This window comes from Sciurus vulgaris (assembly GCF_902686455.1).
Source record: "Sciurus vulgaris genome assembly, chromosome: 2".
NCBI lineage: Eukaryota > Metazoa > Chordata > Mammalia > Rodentia > Sciuridae > Sciurus > Sciurus vulgaris.
The window spans coordinates 23,729,564-23,744,857 of NC_136462.1; the positions used below are offsets into that span (position 1 = coordinate 23,729,564).

Genomic DNA, 15,294 nt, shown 5'->3' on the forward strand with positions numbered 1-15,294 from the left:
CCTGTTCAACAAATGGCAATGATTATCATAAAGGCAATTTTCTTACCTGAGCATAACTTTACAGAGCAAAAAATACATGAGATGAGATGATGAATCAGCTTAAATTAAGAGCAAAGTGTCTGCACTCAGATCCATTAAATACACACAAAAATATCCTTTAAAATGTAACAAATAAATGAGAAGAGCTATGGAATGCTAGCTTTTCCATTTCTGTAGAAGAGTTATTAACATGGTCCATATATTAGAAAGTGGTGTGCATCTGAATGGCAGTGTTATAAAGCTGTTCATGACAGCGATAACTGCTTACAATTAGTAAGTGCCTACAAAGAATATTATGGGATCAACCATGGTTCTACGAATGAATGGTTAAAGATGACTACTGAGTAGTGGTCAATACCATAGTTGCAACATCTTATGTTTTATTTTGACTCTTAGATTTTCAGTTAGCTTTGAAACTTGTAAGAGTCAACAACTGCTTATGATGGTTTCCTGCCAGTGTTTAGAGACTGAATTTCACCATTACTTCATTCATCTCCACCAAATCAGAATTTGGGGATTTCCTTTTTAGTTTACCTATAGCACTTTATGTGGTGTATTTTTTCTTATAACTGTCTGAGATAGCACAAGGGGGCTTTACCATATGTGGTGGCTGGATGGAACTAAGCAAAATCTAATGATACAGGTAATCACTACTTATGCTGGGACGTCCAGGCAAAATGGAGGTTGCTTTTGAAGGCACATTGTCCTCTGATGCCAATGAGAGGGACAGCAAGGTGCAAGCTATGAATAGTGCTTGCTTGGACATGAACTTCTCCGGACATAGACTTTTCCCCTACATCTTCAGATTTATTCCCCAAACTCTTACCTCCCCCTGCCATTTCAGGACTTTCCTCTTCTCCATGTCACATCACATTCCAAGTCATAAGTCTTTTATTTCAGAGAACTGAGATTGTTCATGATACTTTCTTCCATGGCTTATGCTTTGACTCTTTTGTGAGAGCAGAGCTGACTTGATAGGTTTGTGATTTGAGCAATCTCACAGGCCCTGTAAATATTTGAGGAAAAAATAAATATTTGAAGAAAAATAAATATTTGAGGAAAAATAAATATTTAAGGAAAAATTTGACATTTATTTTCCTACCACGTGGACATAATGTGTCTGCTGTTGCTGTTTCACAGTGGATTGAGATTGCAGAGTATCGATGAATCACAACTTCTGACTCTTCTGCTTGAAATACCAGTGCTTTTGTCAACTACTCAGCAATTTCTTTTCTTAAAAAAGTACTTCTGATGAGCATGCTCAATAAACCAGATGTGGAATTACTACCTTGGATCTTGGAGTGAATGGCTTTCTTAGCTAAGGGTCTTTGAATTTTAATCAACAAAACTTAAACTTTGAAAGGGAAAGTGTCACAAGGCAGTAAGGTATATTCTTTCTTCTAAACATCTAGAACAAAACCAAGTCCCCATGTTCATGGAACTGACACAGTAAAGTATCATAGTATATAGATCCAATAACACACTGAGTGCTCACTGTGAGCCCTGGGCTCCATGCTTCACACACTTTATTTTATCCCTGAATCTGTTCTGCTCATGAAATATCATTCTTATTCATATTTGGCAAAAGGAGAAATGAAGGTGCAGATTAGGCCAATTGATGGAGGTCATAAGATAAGAGGTATAACAGCTAAGACTTGAATCTAAGTGGTCTGGGCGCCAAATCTGAGCCTTTAACCACCTCCAGCTTCCTTGAGGCAATCTTGGAACACAAATATTTAAAGAAGCACAGTTTACTCTTGCTACTCTACTCTCTCTCTGCAGACAGCTTTTCCAGCTGCTTCTTGAATATAGATGAAGATGGTCACATCACAATGACAGGCTCAGCTCTTACCTGTACATCAAGACTATTCAAGGCAATAAATAGGAAACTTGATCCAATTTTAAATCTCAAAGCATAAAGATCCTGATAGGCCCAAATTATTTCAGGTGTCTACTCCTTGTCTTATCAACCACAGTCACAGATGCAAGAGCTTTTCATAATATAAAAAAGGGTTTTGAGGGCTGCATTGCTGTGGGTAGGATCATTTCCAGTTAAAGGGGCAATGTGGGTATATAAAAAATATCTGCCACATCTACATCTATTACGGTTCCATGTAGTTGGGAGGTCATTCATGACACTAATCCTGAATAGATACCTTTTGGGCAAAGTCATGTGGACTTCATGTTGTCCCCCTCAAATTCATTTGGTGAGACTCCAATATGTCTCAATTTAGAGATAGGCCCTGTAAGAAGGTTATTAAGGATAAATGAAGAAGAGTGGGGACCTAATTCAATATAACTGGTGTTCTTGTAAGATAGGAGAGATACCAGGTCCATGCTCAAACAAAGAAAATGCCATCTGAGAACACAGAGAAGACTGACGTCTGCAAGCCAAGGGGAGAGGCCTCAGGAGAATTCTAACCTGCTGACACTTTGATCTTGGATTTGCAGATCATAAATATGGTTTCTTTTAAATTTGTTATTTATCCATCCTTCTGTGGTATTTTGTGATGGCAGCCCTAGTAAACTGATACATCACATAACCCCTGTGTGCTCCTGTTTACCTGGATTGGAAAGGAAGAACACTGCAAATAGTATTTCTTGTGGGGTTTTCCATCTTTAAATTCAGATGACTTAGCTTGAGTGTGGTGTTGGGGCTGGATAAACATATGTCTGCTGTATCAGTCAAAAGTAATTAATATCCTTTGGGGGCCACAAAACAATTTTGGGTAAAATCTATTTCATTATGAAGAAAGGGAGAAAGATTCTCTGATCTGGCTTCACTGGATTTTTTCTAGATGTCACATGTGTCAATTGAGAATGCACTATATGACAAACAGCTGCTATGAATTTAATAATGTATTTAATGTCTGTTTGTCATAATGAACTCAATTCTGATTTTCTACCCTTTGGTACTTGTTGTGTCCTCTGACTTTTGCTTTATTCAGCTAATACCATTTTCAAATGGGGTCCTCAGAACTGAATCCAGTTCTCTGAACATGGTTGGACCAGTGAAGAGAGGTTATTGACTACCAGTTTTTATTAATGCAACCAAGTTTACATTAGCCTTTTTTGGAGGTCATTTTTCTGGGAGTCCATCACAATTTCCAGAAAACTTTCTATAGAAAAAAGGCAGTGTTTTATCTCCTAGCTTTGTAATTTGTATAGTAGTGTGCTGTTTCTCTTACTTGGTTCAGCAACTCAAGAGAAAGGACTATGTTGTTTATCTCCTCTTTATCCCTGTATCTTCAATGTCTAATACATCTAGATGCTAGAAAGACCCAACATACATTTGCCAAATAAAATGCATGAATATAATTGTTTTGAAAATTTAACATGTTAAGAACACTTATGCCTGTGAAGGTGTATGGGGCAATTTTATACCTCTTCTGAATTATCTTAATTTGTGTGACAGGTTGAGTGTATTCTAGAGCAACAATTTTAAGCAAGCATGGTGAAGATAGATGCAAATAGGTAGGTCTTCAGAAAAATTAGTTTTATGTTCAAACGGGGTATGAAATATGAAATATTCTTTTTATCTTAGTGTTGGCCAGAAAAAAATTTGAACAATTTTATTATATCCAATTTGAGTACTAATTATTTAATATTCTGGGTGTGGTGGGGGGAGTAGGGAAGGGAGAAGTCAGGAAAGTGTAAGACTCCATAAAGATTCCTTTGTTTGAAGGACAAATGGAGGACACCAACTGAGAAATGAATCATTATAGTACAGAATTGTTAGAATAGGGAACCGGTGTCATTTAAGTGATCTTGCTCTTCTTTAGGTAACTAGGGTTGCTGAAAGTTCCATCCTTGTCCCCATGCCATTCCACTAAGGAGGACACAGTTTTGAGAAAAAGGAAAAAGAAGGTTTACTACTTAGCTAGCAAAGGAGAAACACAAGGACTCCTGTCCAAAGGGCTGTGATTCTGCCCATCAGCAGGAACAGGGAGCTTTTAAAGAGGTGATTCAGAGAAAATGAGATTAGGGAGGAGAGATCAGGAAGAACAGGGAAATGAAGATCTGTGAGGATAAGGTTAGGGAAAAGATTGGAAAAAGAAACAAACATGTAAGTTTCAAAGAGGCAAGGGATATAGTCAAAGCATCAAGTGAACCCCTGTTACACTAGGAAAACTTTAACAGATAAAGTAAAATTTATTCTCCTGTCCTGCTAGGAGGGACAGGTCAGTGGCCTTTTTGACCCAGTAGAAGGAAAAGACCATACATATGACTAATTTGATTTTTATTTCTTTGCTTTTCCAAAGCTGTTTGTTTTTGTTGTTGTTGACGCCCCCTCCCCCGCCCCCCATGACTGGGACTGACTTCCCTGAGTGTAAAGCATTTCTTTCCTGATTTGGCAGACCCGAAGGAAGGTCACAGCAGTAATTAACTGTCAACCTCACTCTTGGTTTGCTATGATCTTAGGTGAGTCACCTCTTTCTAGGCCTAAAGGGTTTGACCAGATAATCTGTTCCCTCCACTTCCAGGAATCTGTGAGCCTCTGGAACAAGACACAGGACCTTGGTCTTAAGGGGATTTTTACATTTCACTGATGTAAACTATCCTTCCCTGTTCCCCAAGGAGCAAAGCAGCCGCCTACACAGTTTCTGGCCCTTTAAAAAAGAAAAAAAAAAAAAAAAATTTAGAACAGGGCAAGAGGGCCCGGCCCAAGGGCTCAGGAGCCTGCTAATCCTGCTTCTTCCGGAAAGTCTCCGCAGGCCTGTCGCTTGGCATCCTGGGACTTGCAGTTTCTCTGGGGTCGCTCTCCTTTGACATCTCCCTGCTCTTGAGCAGGAATGGACTACAACTCCCAGAGGGCCAAGCGACAGCCCCGCGTCCTGTACTCTCGCTGCGGCTGGGCGGCTAGTTCAAGTTGCCATAGCTGCGAGTCTGGGGAGAGCAGAGTCAGTTGCGCCGCAGCGTTTGGTCAGTTACACCTTCTGGGTCACTGGTAGCCGCGGGAGCCGGGTGGGTCCTCGGCGATGATCCGGCATTAAGGACCTGGAATCATCTTCTGTCTCAGGTACCTGCCCCCACCGCCCCCTGTCCTTTCTCTTCCACTTCCCTATCTTATACTAGATGTTTTAGGGCCCTCTTCCCCTCGTTCCAGGGGTGGGGCGACCAGGGCTGCGCTGAGATCTGGGGTGGGGCCGTGGGTGTGTGAAGTGTGGCCGGGTCGGGGAAGATAGGTGTCCACAGTCAGGTCCTGACCAAGTCTCTCAGTGACTCTGGGCGATGTTGTCCTCCTTTCGGGAGCAGCTTGCCCTGCCACTGGTCTCTGACGCTTTAGCTTTGTAGGAGATTGGACTCCGTCTGTAGGTCTTCCAGAGAACCGTCTGGCATTTGCTGGCCTGTCCTAGGATATAACCTGGTGTGTGTGTGTGTGTGTTTAGTATGTTTTCTGAGTCACAGAAAGTTTGCTTCACTTGGGAACACTATATCAGTCACCTAATTTTTTTTCTATGCCAACGTAGGAGTTGCCCCAACTTGAGCTGTTGGCAGTCCTTTATTTGAATTGTTCCCTAGGACCATCAGACCTTGAGTACCAGCTGCATCCTTTATTGGTTTGATGGACCTAGTCTCTCGTGCAGACGTCCTGTAAAACTCGACAATTAAAATTGGCACCATTGATCTAAGTATTAAGTATCTGGCACGGTGCAAGCGCTCAGTATTTATTACTTATTTTTATTAATTATGCAGAACAGTGTCTAGTAGAAATAAAATGTGAGCCACACAGGAAATTTAAAATTTTTTAGTACCTACATTAAAAAAAGTACAAAGAAACTGTTGAAATTAATTTTAATAACTTATTTGGCACAGTATATAAACATATATCCAACATATAATAAATATAAAACTTACTGAGATATTTTCCATTCTTTTTTTTTTTTAAAGTACTGTCTCCAAAATCTGGTGTGTATTTTACATTTATAGCATATGTCAATTTGAACTGGCCAGATTTCTAGAGCTCAGTAACCACATGTGACTAGTGACTGGTGATTGCACAGTACAGAGAGAAGATTAAAACTTTAACAGTTTTACACTGGCCCAGAGCAATTTTGTTGTGCTCATTACTCATCCCATGGGGTGAAAGTTGTTGCCTTGTTAGAAGAGCAAAGTGTGTACTGAACCTGTGTCCTTTTCAGCATGTCTTTTCTGCCATTGTGTAATGGGTAATTTTGAAGTATCTCTCAATGTTTTTTTTTAAATTAATTTTTGAAGGGCTGCTTTTTACGTGGACATTTACAGTTCTCTTGGATAATTATCCGTGGATTCTTACTCACTATTTTCAAAACAGTAACTAAAAATTTGAAAATATTTGTAACTCTTTTGTATATCTAAAGACATTTTACTTTTATTTACTTACGTGCAATACTGTGTGTGGAAAGAACTGGTAACGCGTAAAATATTCTTTTAAAGAGGCTTTGACTGGCTTAGGAATACAATTGGGCCATTTAGAAATAACATATTAATTTCATAACCTGATTGACTTAACCAATGATAGACATGCTCAGGGACTTTTGGCTAGACTTGGGCTGTAGTTCATGCTGCAGCATAATCTAGTAAGCTCAAGGGGTGACTAGGCATAGGCAGAAGCCATCTGTAAGGAGTATGCTGGCAGGGCCCTTGCATGTGAAGAATTCCCGTGAGATCACTTGGGCATTTGGATGACCCTATGATCATTTTCTCTGTTCTTTGATATGCTATAATCTGAACATAGGGAAGTGACCTACTTTTCACATATTTTTAAATTAAAAAATTTAAAGTTGTAGGTATGTGTTACTCCTTGTTTCATTTTTCTGTAGGTGGTTTGGGGAAAATACAGGGACACCCAAAGATCATCTACTTGACTAAACCTTTTGCCCTGAACTTCATGAAGAAATGATAGGAGGCAGGCATATGTGCCTTAGAAGAGCACTGAGCTCAGAGGAGAGCAACACGGAGTTTTGGGGGTGTGCTTTGTAAGTATGAATTCTGAGTTTCATTTTTGAGATCACCAACTATTGCAGATTGAGTGAAAAAGATAATGCCAACAAGTTGACTTTGCAAGAAGCTCCTTTCCAAGATGTAGTATAAAATAGTATAAAATAGATGTAGTATAAAATGGAGAATCACAAAAATTTAAGTGAGCAAAATATGTGAAGATCTATATCTGTTTACAACCCTAACAAAGCAACAGTATTGCAACTATTTCTATTAGACCAGTATTTGAGAACTTATTTTGTCTAAGGCACTGTGTTATGCATCTTTTTCAGGCATATTATATATAATTCTTTTATTATGCTTATCTTTATTTTGCAAAAATGGCAGTTGATGCTCCGATAGGTTATTTAGTTTGATTGGGATTCTGGAGCCAAAAGAGTGGTCTTTATTTCCAGAGCTTCTGACACTAAATCCCCGTCCTGCCCACTGTATAGATGCTCCATTGCTCTTTATAATTGCCTTCTAAGAGGATTTGATTTGTACTCAGCATTTTTGGGTTAAGTGTACCATATACAGCACAGTTTACTGTTAAAATTTGTCTCTTTAAATGTTCAAAGCCTTCTATTATTTTTCTTAGTTTTTTCAAAATATAATGGCTTACGTTATTATTGAGATAAGAGAGGTATAATTTGTGATTTACATAAAATGAGCATATTCAACGTGAATTGTCATTGACAATCAAGGGTATGGTGTTAACAACTTAAATTTTGCAAAAGATATAAATTATAGATATTTTTAGTATTTCATGTTGCATTTTGATAAGAGGCACTTATGTAGGGAAGACACAAAGATCTTTGGTGTTCATAGTTCTTAGGATTAAAGAATTTTAGAGCTGGAGGACCTAACAGGATAATGTGGTCCAGAAATTCTCAAGTGTACAGTCTTGACACATTTGGAAATAACCTAAGAATACCTTAGAGTGGATTCACTATTATCTCTGTAATAATTTCACTTGTGAAATGATATTTATACATATGATTTTATAGCATTTTTTATTTCTTGTAACAATGTATTACATGCATGTCCACACATAAAATCTTACCTTGTTTCAGTGGCTACATAGCAGTCCAGTCATTATACATACATTTAACATATCCCTTATCAGATAATTTGTATTTTTTCTTATAAGTAATTCTGCAGTGAAATTCTTATACATATATCTACACTTTAAATGTATAAATACATCTCCTTTTGTTTTCCTAGGATGACATTTATAGAAGTAGAGTTGATGAGTCAAAACATATGCATATTACTTTTTACTTATATTGCCAAGTTGTCCAGAAGAGCTGTTACAATTTTTATAGCTAATACACAAATATGTCCTTATGAACCCTGAGGGCACGAACTTTTTTCATTTGTGTAAGACAGATAAAAAAGAATGTAATTTTATTATTTTAATTTGTAGTTCTTTAATGAAACAAAGTATGTTTATACATTTGTTAGAGTCGTTTGTATTTGGTGAATTGCTTGTTTGTATATCCTTTGTGCCTTTTACTACTAGACTATTCTTCTGTTCTTTTAAAAAGCTGATTAATCTTTTGGTTCCCATATAATGTGAATATTTTTCTGAGTTTTTCCTTTAATTTTAAAACCTTGTTTCTGGTGTCTTATTATCAGTAATTATGAATGACTTTAAGAGACTTATCAGGCCATTATCATATGTACATACCTCTGATAAAAGTCTGATAAATTCATGTAACTTTCACATAGATCTTATACAATGCTGATGCTTGGAGTATTTGGAAAATGGAAGTATTTGTGATTACGTGAATCCATTTAGTTGATGAACATTTTAAAATCTCTTCTCTGCTTAGGATTTGTCATAACTGTTTCATGAATGCTGGTAAATGAATGAGCCCATGAACGAATGTATGAGTGAACTGATGCTAAGCCTGAGTTATGTTTTTCTGAGTAAAGGGAAGTACTGTGGAAGAAGTGAATTATTATAACTGTAAGATCAGATGGAGGTAACCAAAGGACAGAGAGGCCAGATGTAACTAAAAAAAAGAATTTTATTGAGACGGCTCTTGGGCGAGGTTCACCGCTCCTCCAGGGTGGAGGGCCTGGGAAGTTGTGTCATGACCCTGTCTGGGTGGCCCTGTCCAGGGGTGGGCAGGGGGAAGGTTGAGGACTTCTTGTCCTCCTGGGATTGGCTGGAGATTCCACTGACTGTCAGGTGATTGTGGGTGCCATTAGGGTTTCTCTATCAGTGCCTGATTGGTTGTTTCCCCCATGCATGAGCCGGCTGTGTTGTTCTTTGGTGTATGGGGGGGGGGGGGGCTGTCTGATGCCCTGCCCCCATCCAGCCACCTCAGACCGCCCTAACAATAACGATTTTCTTTCTTTTTTCTTGTTATTTTTCTTTCCGCTGTGGTGGTAGGGATGGAAACCAGGGCCTCTTGCATGCTAGGCAAATACATCACTGAGCTACATCCCTGGTCCCTGTTATTATTATTTTAAAGAATGAATAGATAGTCAATTTTATAGATGGTAGAAAGAAAAAAAGAACTTGATGGTGGGAAAGACTTTAAATGGCTAAAATAGGTTGTCTGTGAGTGGCAATTGGTACATGGAAACAACACAGAGAATGGATCCAGATGGTGAAGAGCCTAGGTAATTTGAGTTTAGAGCTTTATAGTACAGATAAAAAATAATTGAGGAATGCAACTAACTGAAAATGACTGTCATAAGTAAAAACGATTAATAATAACTCAAGTAAACCTTAGATTTGATTGTTATTAATGTTTTAATATGTGTTAAAATGAATTTAAAATGTTTACCTTATTTATACTGTAATAGACATTGTTAAGTATTCATGTTTATGCTATTTTATAACCCAGTCCATATGTTTGAAGACTTAAGATAATTAATCTAGGCCATTTGCCAAAAGAATTTCTTATTCTTTTAAGTAGTACTTGCTGTTTATAAAACCTAGCAGTTTGAAATTTGGATTAATCATGCAGAATAATAAAAAAAAATTAATTGTAAATTCAGTAAAAAGCAAACTACATGCCAGGTAGTATGCTAGCTTCTTCTTCTTCTTCTTCTTCTTCTTCTTCTTTTTTTTGGGAAAAAGGAAAAAGAAGTTTTACTAGCAAAGGAGAAACACAGGGGACTCCTGTCCCAGAGGTGTTGATTCTGCCCATCAACAGGAATAGGGGACTTTTTTTGGGGGTGGGGGTGGGGATTAAACCTAGGGCCTTATGCTTACAAGGCAAGCACTCTACCGACTGAGCTATCTCCCCAGCCCCAGAACAGGGGACTTTTAAAAAGGTGACTTAAAGGCTATATTCCACGTATTCTCTGTTGAAGTTGTAATTCACTTGTTAATTTGGGAGATAGTCATTTTTGAGATTTTTCTGGTACCATCCCCAAAGTCTGAATTACTTTGGTCCTATGGTGGGTGTGTACTCAAGGACAGATAAATCTGCCTAGGATAGCGAAGAAAGGTAATCCTGTTTTCCCTGAGGTTAGGGAGGGAGAGCGATTAGGGAGGAGCAGGGAGAGAGAAGAGAAAGAAACATGTCCATTAAAAATTAAGTTGCAGTGGCAGAGCAGCAAGGGATATATTCAAAGCACAATAAAGTGAACTACTATTACATTTCCCCACTGTCAATTTCTGCATTCCATTTCTATGGAAAAATGGGCAACAACATATCCAAGCTGCTTCCTGCTGAAAGAGGGTGAAGTTGGGGGAAGTAACCCAAAGTCCTTGTTCTTTGTCAGGTGGTGTGTAGACAATTAAGGCTATTCAGCATCAGAGCAGTCCAGAGGTCCACAGTGGCAGATGGCAGGTGACTGGACAAACTATACATAGGGCAGGGATCATGCCAAGACAGTAAACAAGACAGCAAAACTTTACTATTATAAACAACACAAAAGCAATTAGTATTTCAGCCAATGTCTGAAAACCATGAAGACAGTAACTTATATCAGTGAAAAAAGATTGAATTTATCAATGTAGGAGGTGAAGAAGATTTGTAGGTATATGAGGGCAGGCTCAAATTAACTCAGGACAAACTTGGAACTCTAGAGTCTTTTGTGATCATTATCAGGAACTCCCATACAAGAACCCTTCCTTTGTAGCCTCCAGCTTTACTTTTGGTAGGGCTGACACAAGTTACATTAAAAAAAAAAAAATCACACACACACATTGTTTTTCCTTTTAAAATGTCCATTTATGGCTGGGCTTAGGTTGTACTCTCCTGCTAGGTGTTTAAGACCAAGTTGGTCAAAACTGACCTTGTTCCTATCTACTCGAGTCATCTGAAATTCCTCAGAGTTCCCACTTGGGGATGGGTGTGAAGCCTGGTGGCTCCTTTAGCTTTTCTCTACCATTGGTGCCACCTCCATGGATGGGTCAGAGTCTTGCTGAGCATACGTGGCTTCTCTTGGAAGCATCAGGGACATTTCCATTTCCAGTGACCCTCCTCTTTGCGGAATGTACACTGGTTGGCCTCCTGTTCTCAAACATCCTCTTGATCTCCCTGATCAGCAGATCAATTGACTCACCAGGGTTGCAGGGCCCAGAGAGGGTTCCCATCCTTCTCTGTGTCCTGGCTGTCTTTAGAGGACAAGAGCCAAAATTGGATTGCTTTTTCTTTGGCCCTTTTACTTCTTTGACTTTGGTCTCCAAGTTTTTGGTTTTAAACACTCAGCTAGCCTGTTTCACCAGTCTTGAAGAGGGAGTAACAGGTCATAACTTTAGTATCTATAATTTTACTGTTACCCCTTTGTTTTGGTCAACTTTTTTGCTGCTGTGACTAAAGGATCTGACCAGAACAATTTTTAGGGGAGGAAAGGTTTATTTGGGGGGTCACAGTTTTAGAGGTGTCAGTTTATGGGCAACCAGCTTCATTCCTTGGGGCCCAAGATGAGGCAGAACATCATGGTGGAAGAGTGTGGCAGAGGGAAGCAGCTCACATGGTAATCAAAACTCCACTCTCCAGAAATAAAATATACCCCATAGCCCCACCTCCAGCGGACCCCTTCCTCCAGCCACACCCTACCTGCCTCCAGCTACCACCAGTTAATCCCATCAGAGATCAATTCACTAGTGATTAGGTTAATGATATAGCCCATATTTTCTCCAAATCTTGCATTTTCTCACACATGAGCTTTTGGGGGACACCTCATATCTAATTGTAACATTCTTTCATTTAATTAGGGTCAGTATTAGTACTGGAAGTCAGCATTATGTATTGTTTGCCCTATAGGCAATGGCAAACACTCAATTTGAGTAATAGCTTTGAACCAAGAAAAATGATTTTTATAATCTTAAACCTTTACTTAGTTATATATTATGTATTCTGTTTATTTTGAGTCACAGTAATCTTTACAACAAAAATTGATCTTTTGAACACAATTTTAAATGAGCTGAGTCTAGCCTAATTTGTAGTCATTCTAACATGGAGTAAGGTCAGAGGTAGAGCTTTATCTCGGGTAAGGTGGGGCATTGACAAATAACACATTACATCTGAAAATAAGAATCAAACAAAGACTTAGAGAGCTTAACTTTCTTTTTGTGGAAAAAGTGTCAAAATACTTCCATGGTTTACAATGTTGCCTTTAAACAGATCAGACTTTTCTTACTACTTTCCAAAAATACATTTAAATTCCTATTCCACTGTGAAGAGTAACACAAAATTGTATATATAACTTATTGACAACAGATTTCTTTGTCCAGCTGTAAAATATTAAATGATGTGAATAAGTATCAGCCAAATTTGTTATTTCCATACAAATCCAAGACTATTGCTACGATAACTTTAGTTTGGAGAACACCAGCTGGGTAAAGTACTCTCCCCTAAGCTTTACATTTAACTAAGTTTAATTCTTAAATTACAATTTAGAATCCATAGTGTACAGTAACAGTAATCACAGGTTTGCATGGGTTAGCAGTACTAGCAAAAATCAAAGGATAGTCTTAAATCTCTGACACATTTAGGAAACAGTTTTAATGATCAGAAATCAACTTAGTCAATGCAAACAGATGTAAGACAGTTTTTCAAATGGCAGTATCGCCCTTCTATGTCAGATACAATGTATGAAAGAGATCATTTATTGTTATCCTGCTGGTAAACCTACATAAACTTTCATCTTATCAACTTGTACATAACACTTATATAAGGCTCGTACAAACATAGTTCTCAGATGCATACATATATCTAGTCACATATATTTTGGGTGTCCACTATATTGTTATAACCTAAAATAACAGTTGTTTATTTAACCAGTTACAAAGTAATCACTTAAAAGACTTGAAAACAGATACAAACTCTAATTCCTTTAAGACTGTTTCCCTACATAATAAAACCCAACAGATACAAGAAATTTATCTTGATAGATGAGAGCAGATCAGTGTTTCAGATTTTGCTTCATATCAGTACATTAAAGTTCAGTAACTTGAACTAACTCTGCTAATTACAGCCAATTTAATCACAAACACAAACTTTTTGAGATTTAACTTCTGCAGACTTTCTGCAACCAACTTTGACATTCACAACTTGTTTACATCCTTAGTTTTGTCCTCTTTTTCATCTTGGACTTAGCACAAGAATATTACTTTAGCAGACAAAATACTTTCTCATCCAAAAATGTTTTTTTTAACCATCTAAATTTCTACAATGAAATAATGAAAGTTACCTATAACTTTCTTACATTTTGTCTTGTTTCAGACCTTTCTTAAATTCATATTCTGAAATAATTCTTATGAATAGTATCTGTGTATTTAATTTATAAAATAAAACAAATGTCATTCCAGGAGAGGGTTGGACAATCCAGCATACACCAAAACTGAGCCTTCATCTTTTTTCTCCCAGTTGCATTCCAGTGACGGCTGCACCGGATATTTGAGCCTGACTTGTCTCCCTTATCATTATCATAGTACCATCAACTTTAAGCGAGTTCCCCACCTCAGTGTGCCCACTGTCTTTTTCTTATACTAGGCATATTGATATGCAATGGAGGAGGCCCATTCCATCCTTTTCTTTAGGTTCCCTTGAGGATTCCTTTGTAGAGGCTGGCAGCAAAACATTTCTCTCTTTTTCTTTTCTGGGTGCAATTGTTATTCTGCTAGTTTCCCCATCCATTTAGTTTGATAGGATACTGTTATAGCAAGAATTGCTTTGCCCCAGTGATGGGTATCCCCTGGCCAAATGGGGTGCCCTGTCAGATCTTAAAAGGGGAGATGATTTCTCCAGGTCATAAGCTAACAGTGCTGGAAACTACTACCACATCTTTTGTGGCCAGCAGCCTCCATTCCCCCATGCCAGGGGCAAAAGGAGCTGGAGCAGGGCAGAGGCCAGGTTCTCTTCGCTCATTTTTCCCTAGGCAGCTTTTCTTGGACTGCGCCACCCCCTCCCAGCTTAGAACTAGTGTCCTTGACCCACAGTGAGATGACCTGTGGCTGCCTGGGGCCAGGCTGAAAAACAGTGCAAAGAGCGTGCCCGCCCTGGGTTTCAAAGGTTTAAATCTTCTTAATCCTTTCTCCTGGTGTCCTGCTTGCACACCTTTTGGCACCTTCAATTTAGTTCCTGACTATTCAGACCCCTTTTCAGTCAACTGCATAAATGCCTGTACATATAGAATCTCTTCCATATACTTTACTCCTGACAGACCAACTTCAACTGCAAGATTGTATAATAATCCAGAAAAACTATTTAAAGGCCAAACTGTGTTATAGTAACACATCTTTTTCTTAGATAGGCTTATGCCAGTAGGTGGCCCATTCAGCCAGTATCTTTCTTCTCAAGAGACTACTGGTGAGATCAACACAGCATGGCCCATATCTTAGAGGGCCAGTAGCAGATACAAAAAAAGAAGCACACAGAAAGACAACCAGAGAAGATCCCTGAAACCATAACTGACAGATGGAAACCTTTAAAACAAACAGACCCACACATGCAAATTTTTCCACCTACTTTCCCTCTCATAGACCAACTGCAACTGCAAGATTGTATAATAAGTTGGGAAGCTATTCAAAAGCCAGATTGTTAAACACTATCTTAGACAGGCTTCTATCTATAGGTGGGTCTTTCTTCAACTTACTTTACCTCTGACACAGCAACTCCAACTGCAAGATTGTACGAAAAAGAAATAGACAGACAACCAGAGAAGAACCCCAAAACCTTGACTGATTGATGGGAACCTTTAATACAAACCAGTCAAGATCTTTCTCAAAAGGCTACCTATAGTATCAATGCAGTATTGGCTATCTTAAAAGGGGCAGTAACAGATACAAACAAAACAATACCACAGACAACCAGAGGGAAT

The 15,294-nt window shown here is 38.5% G+C and overlaps 1 protein-coding gene across 13 annotated transcripts in view; it reads left to right on the top strand.

The window, feature by feature from the left end:
• The first annotated feature begins 4,883 nt into the window (after window positions 1–4,883).
• The window catches only part of CEP128 (centrosomal protein 128), a 418,511-nt gene continuing 408,100 nt past the window's right edge, over window positions 4,884–15,294 (top strand). For 6 of the 13 annotated variants that reach the window (XM_079128040.1, XM_079128046.1, XM_079128049.1 and 3 more), the window contains exons 1-2: window positions 4,884–5,059; window positions 6,843–6,998. The gene's annotated coding sequence lies outside the window, so the exon portion shown is untranslated. The remainder of the gene's footprint in view (window positions 5,060–6,842; window positions 6,999–15,294) is intronic. The other 7 variants (XM_079128048.1, XM_079128050.1, XM_079128043.1 and 4 more) reach the window with 2 other exon arrangements.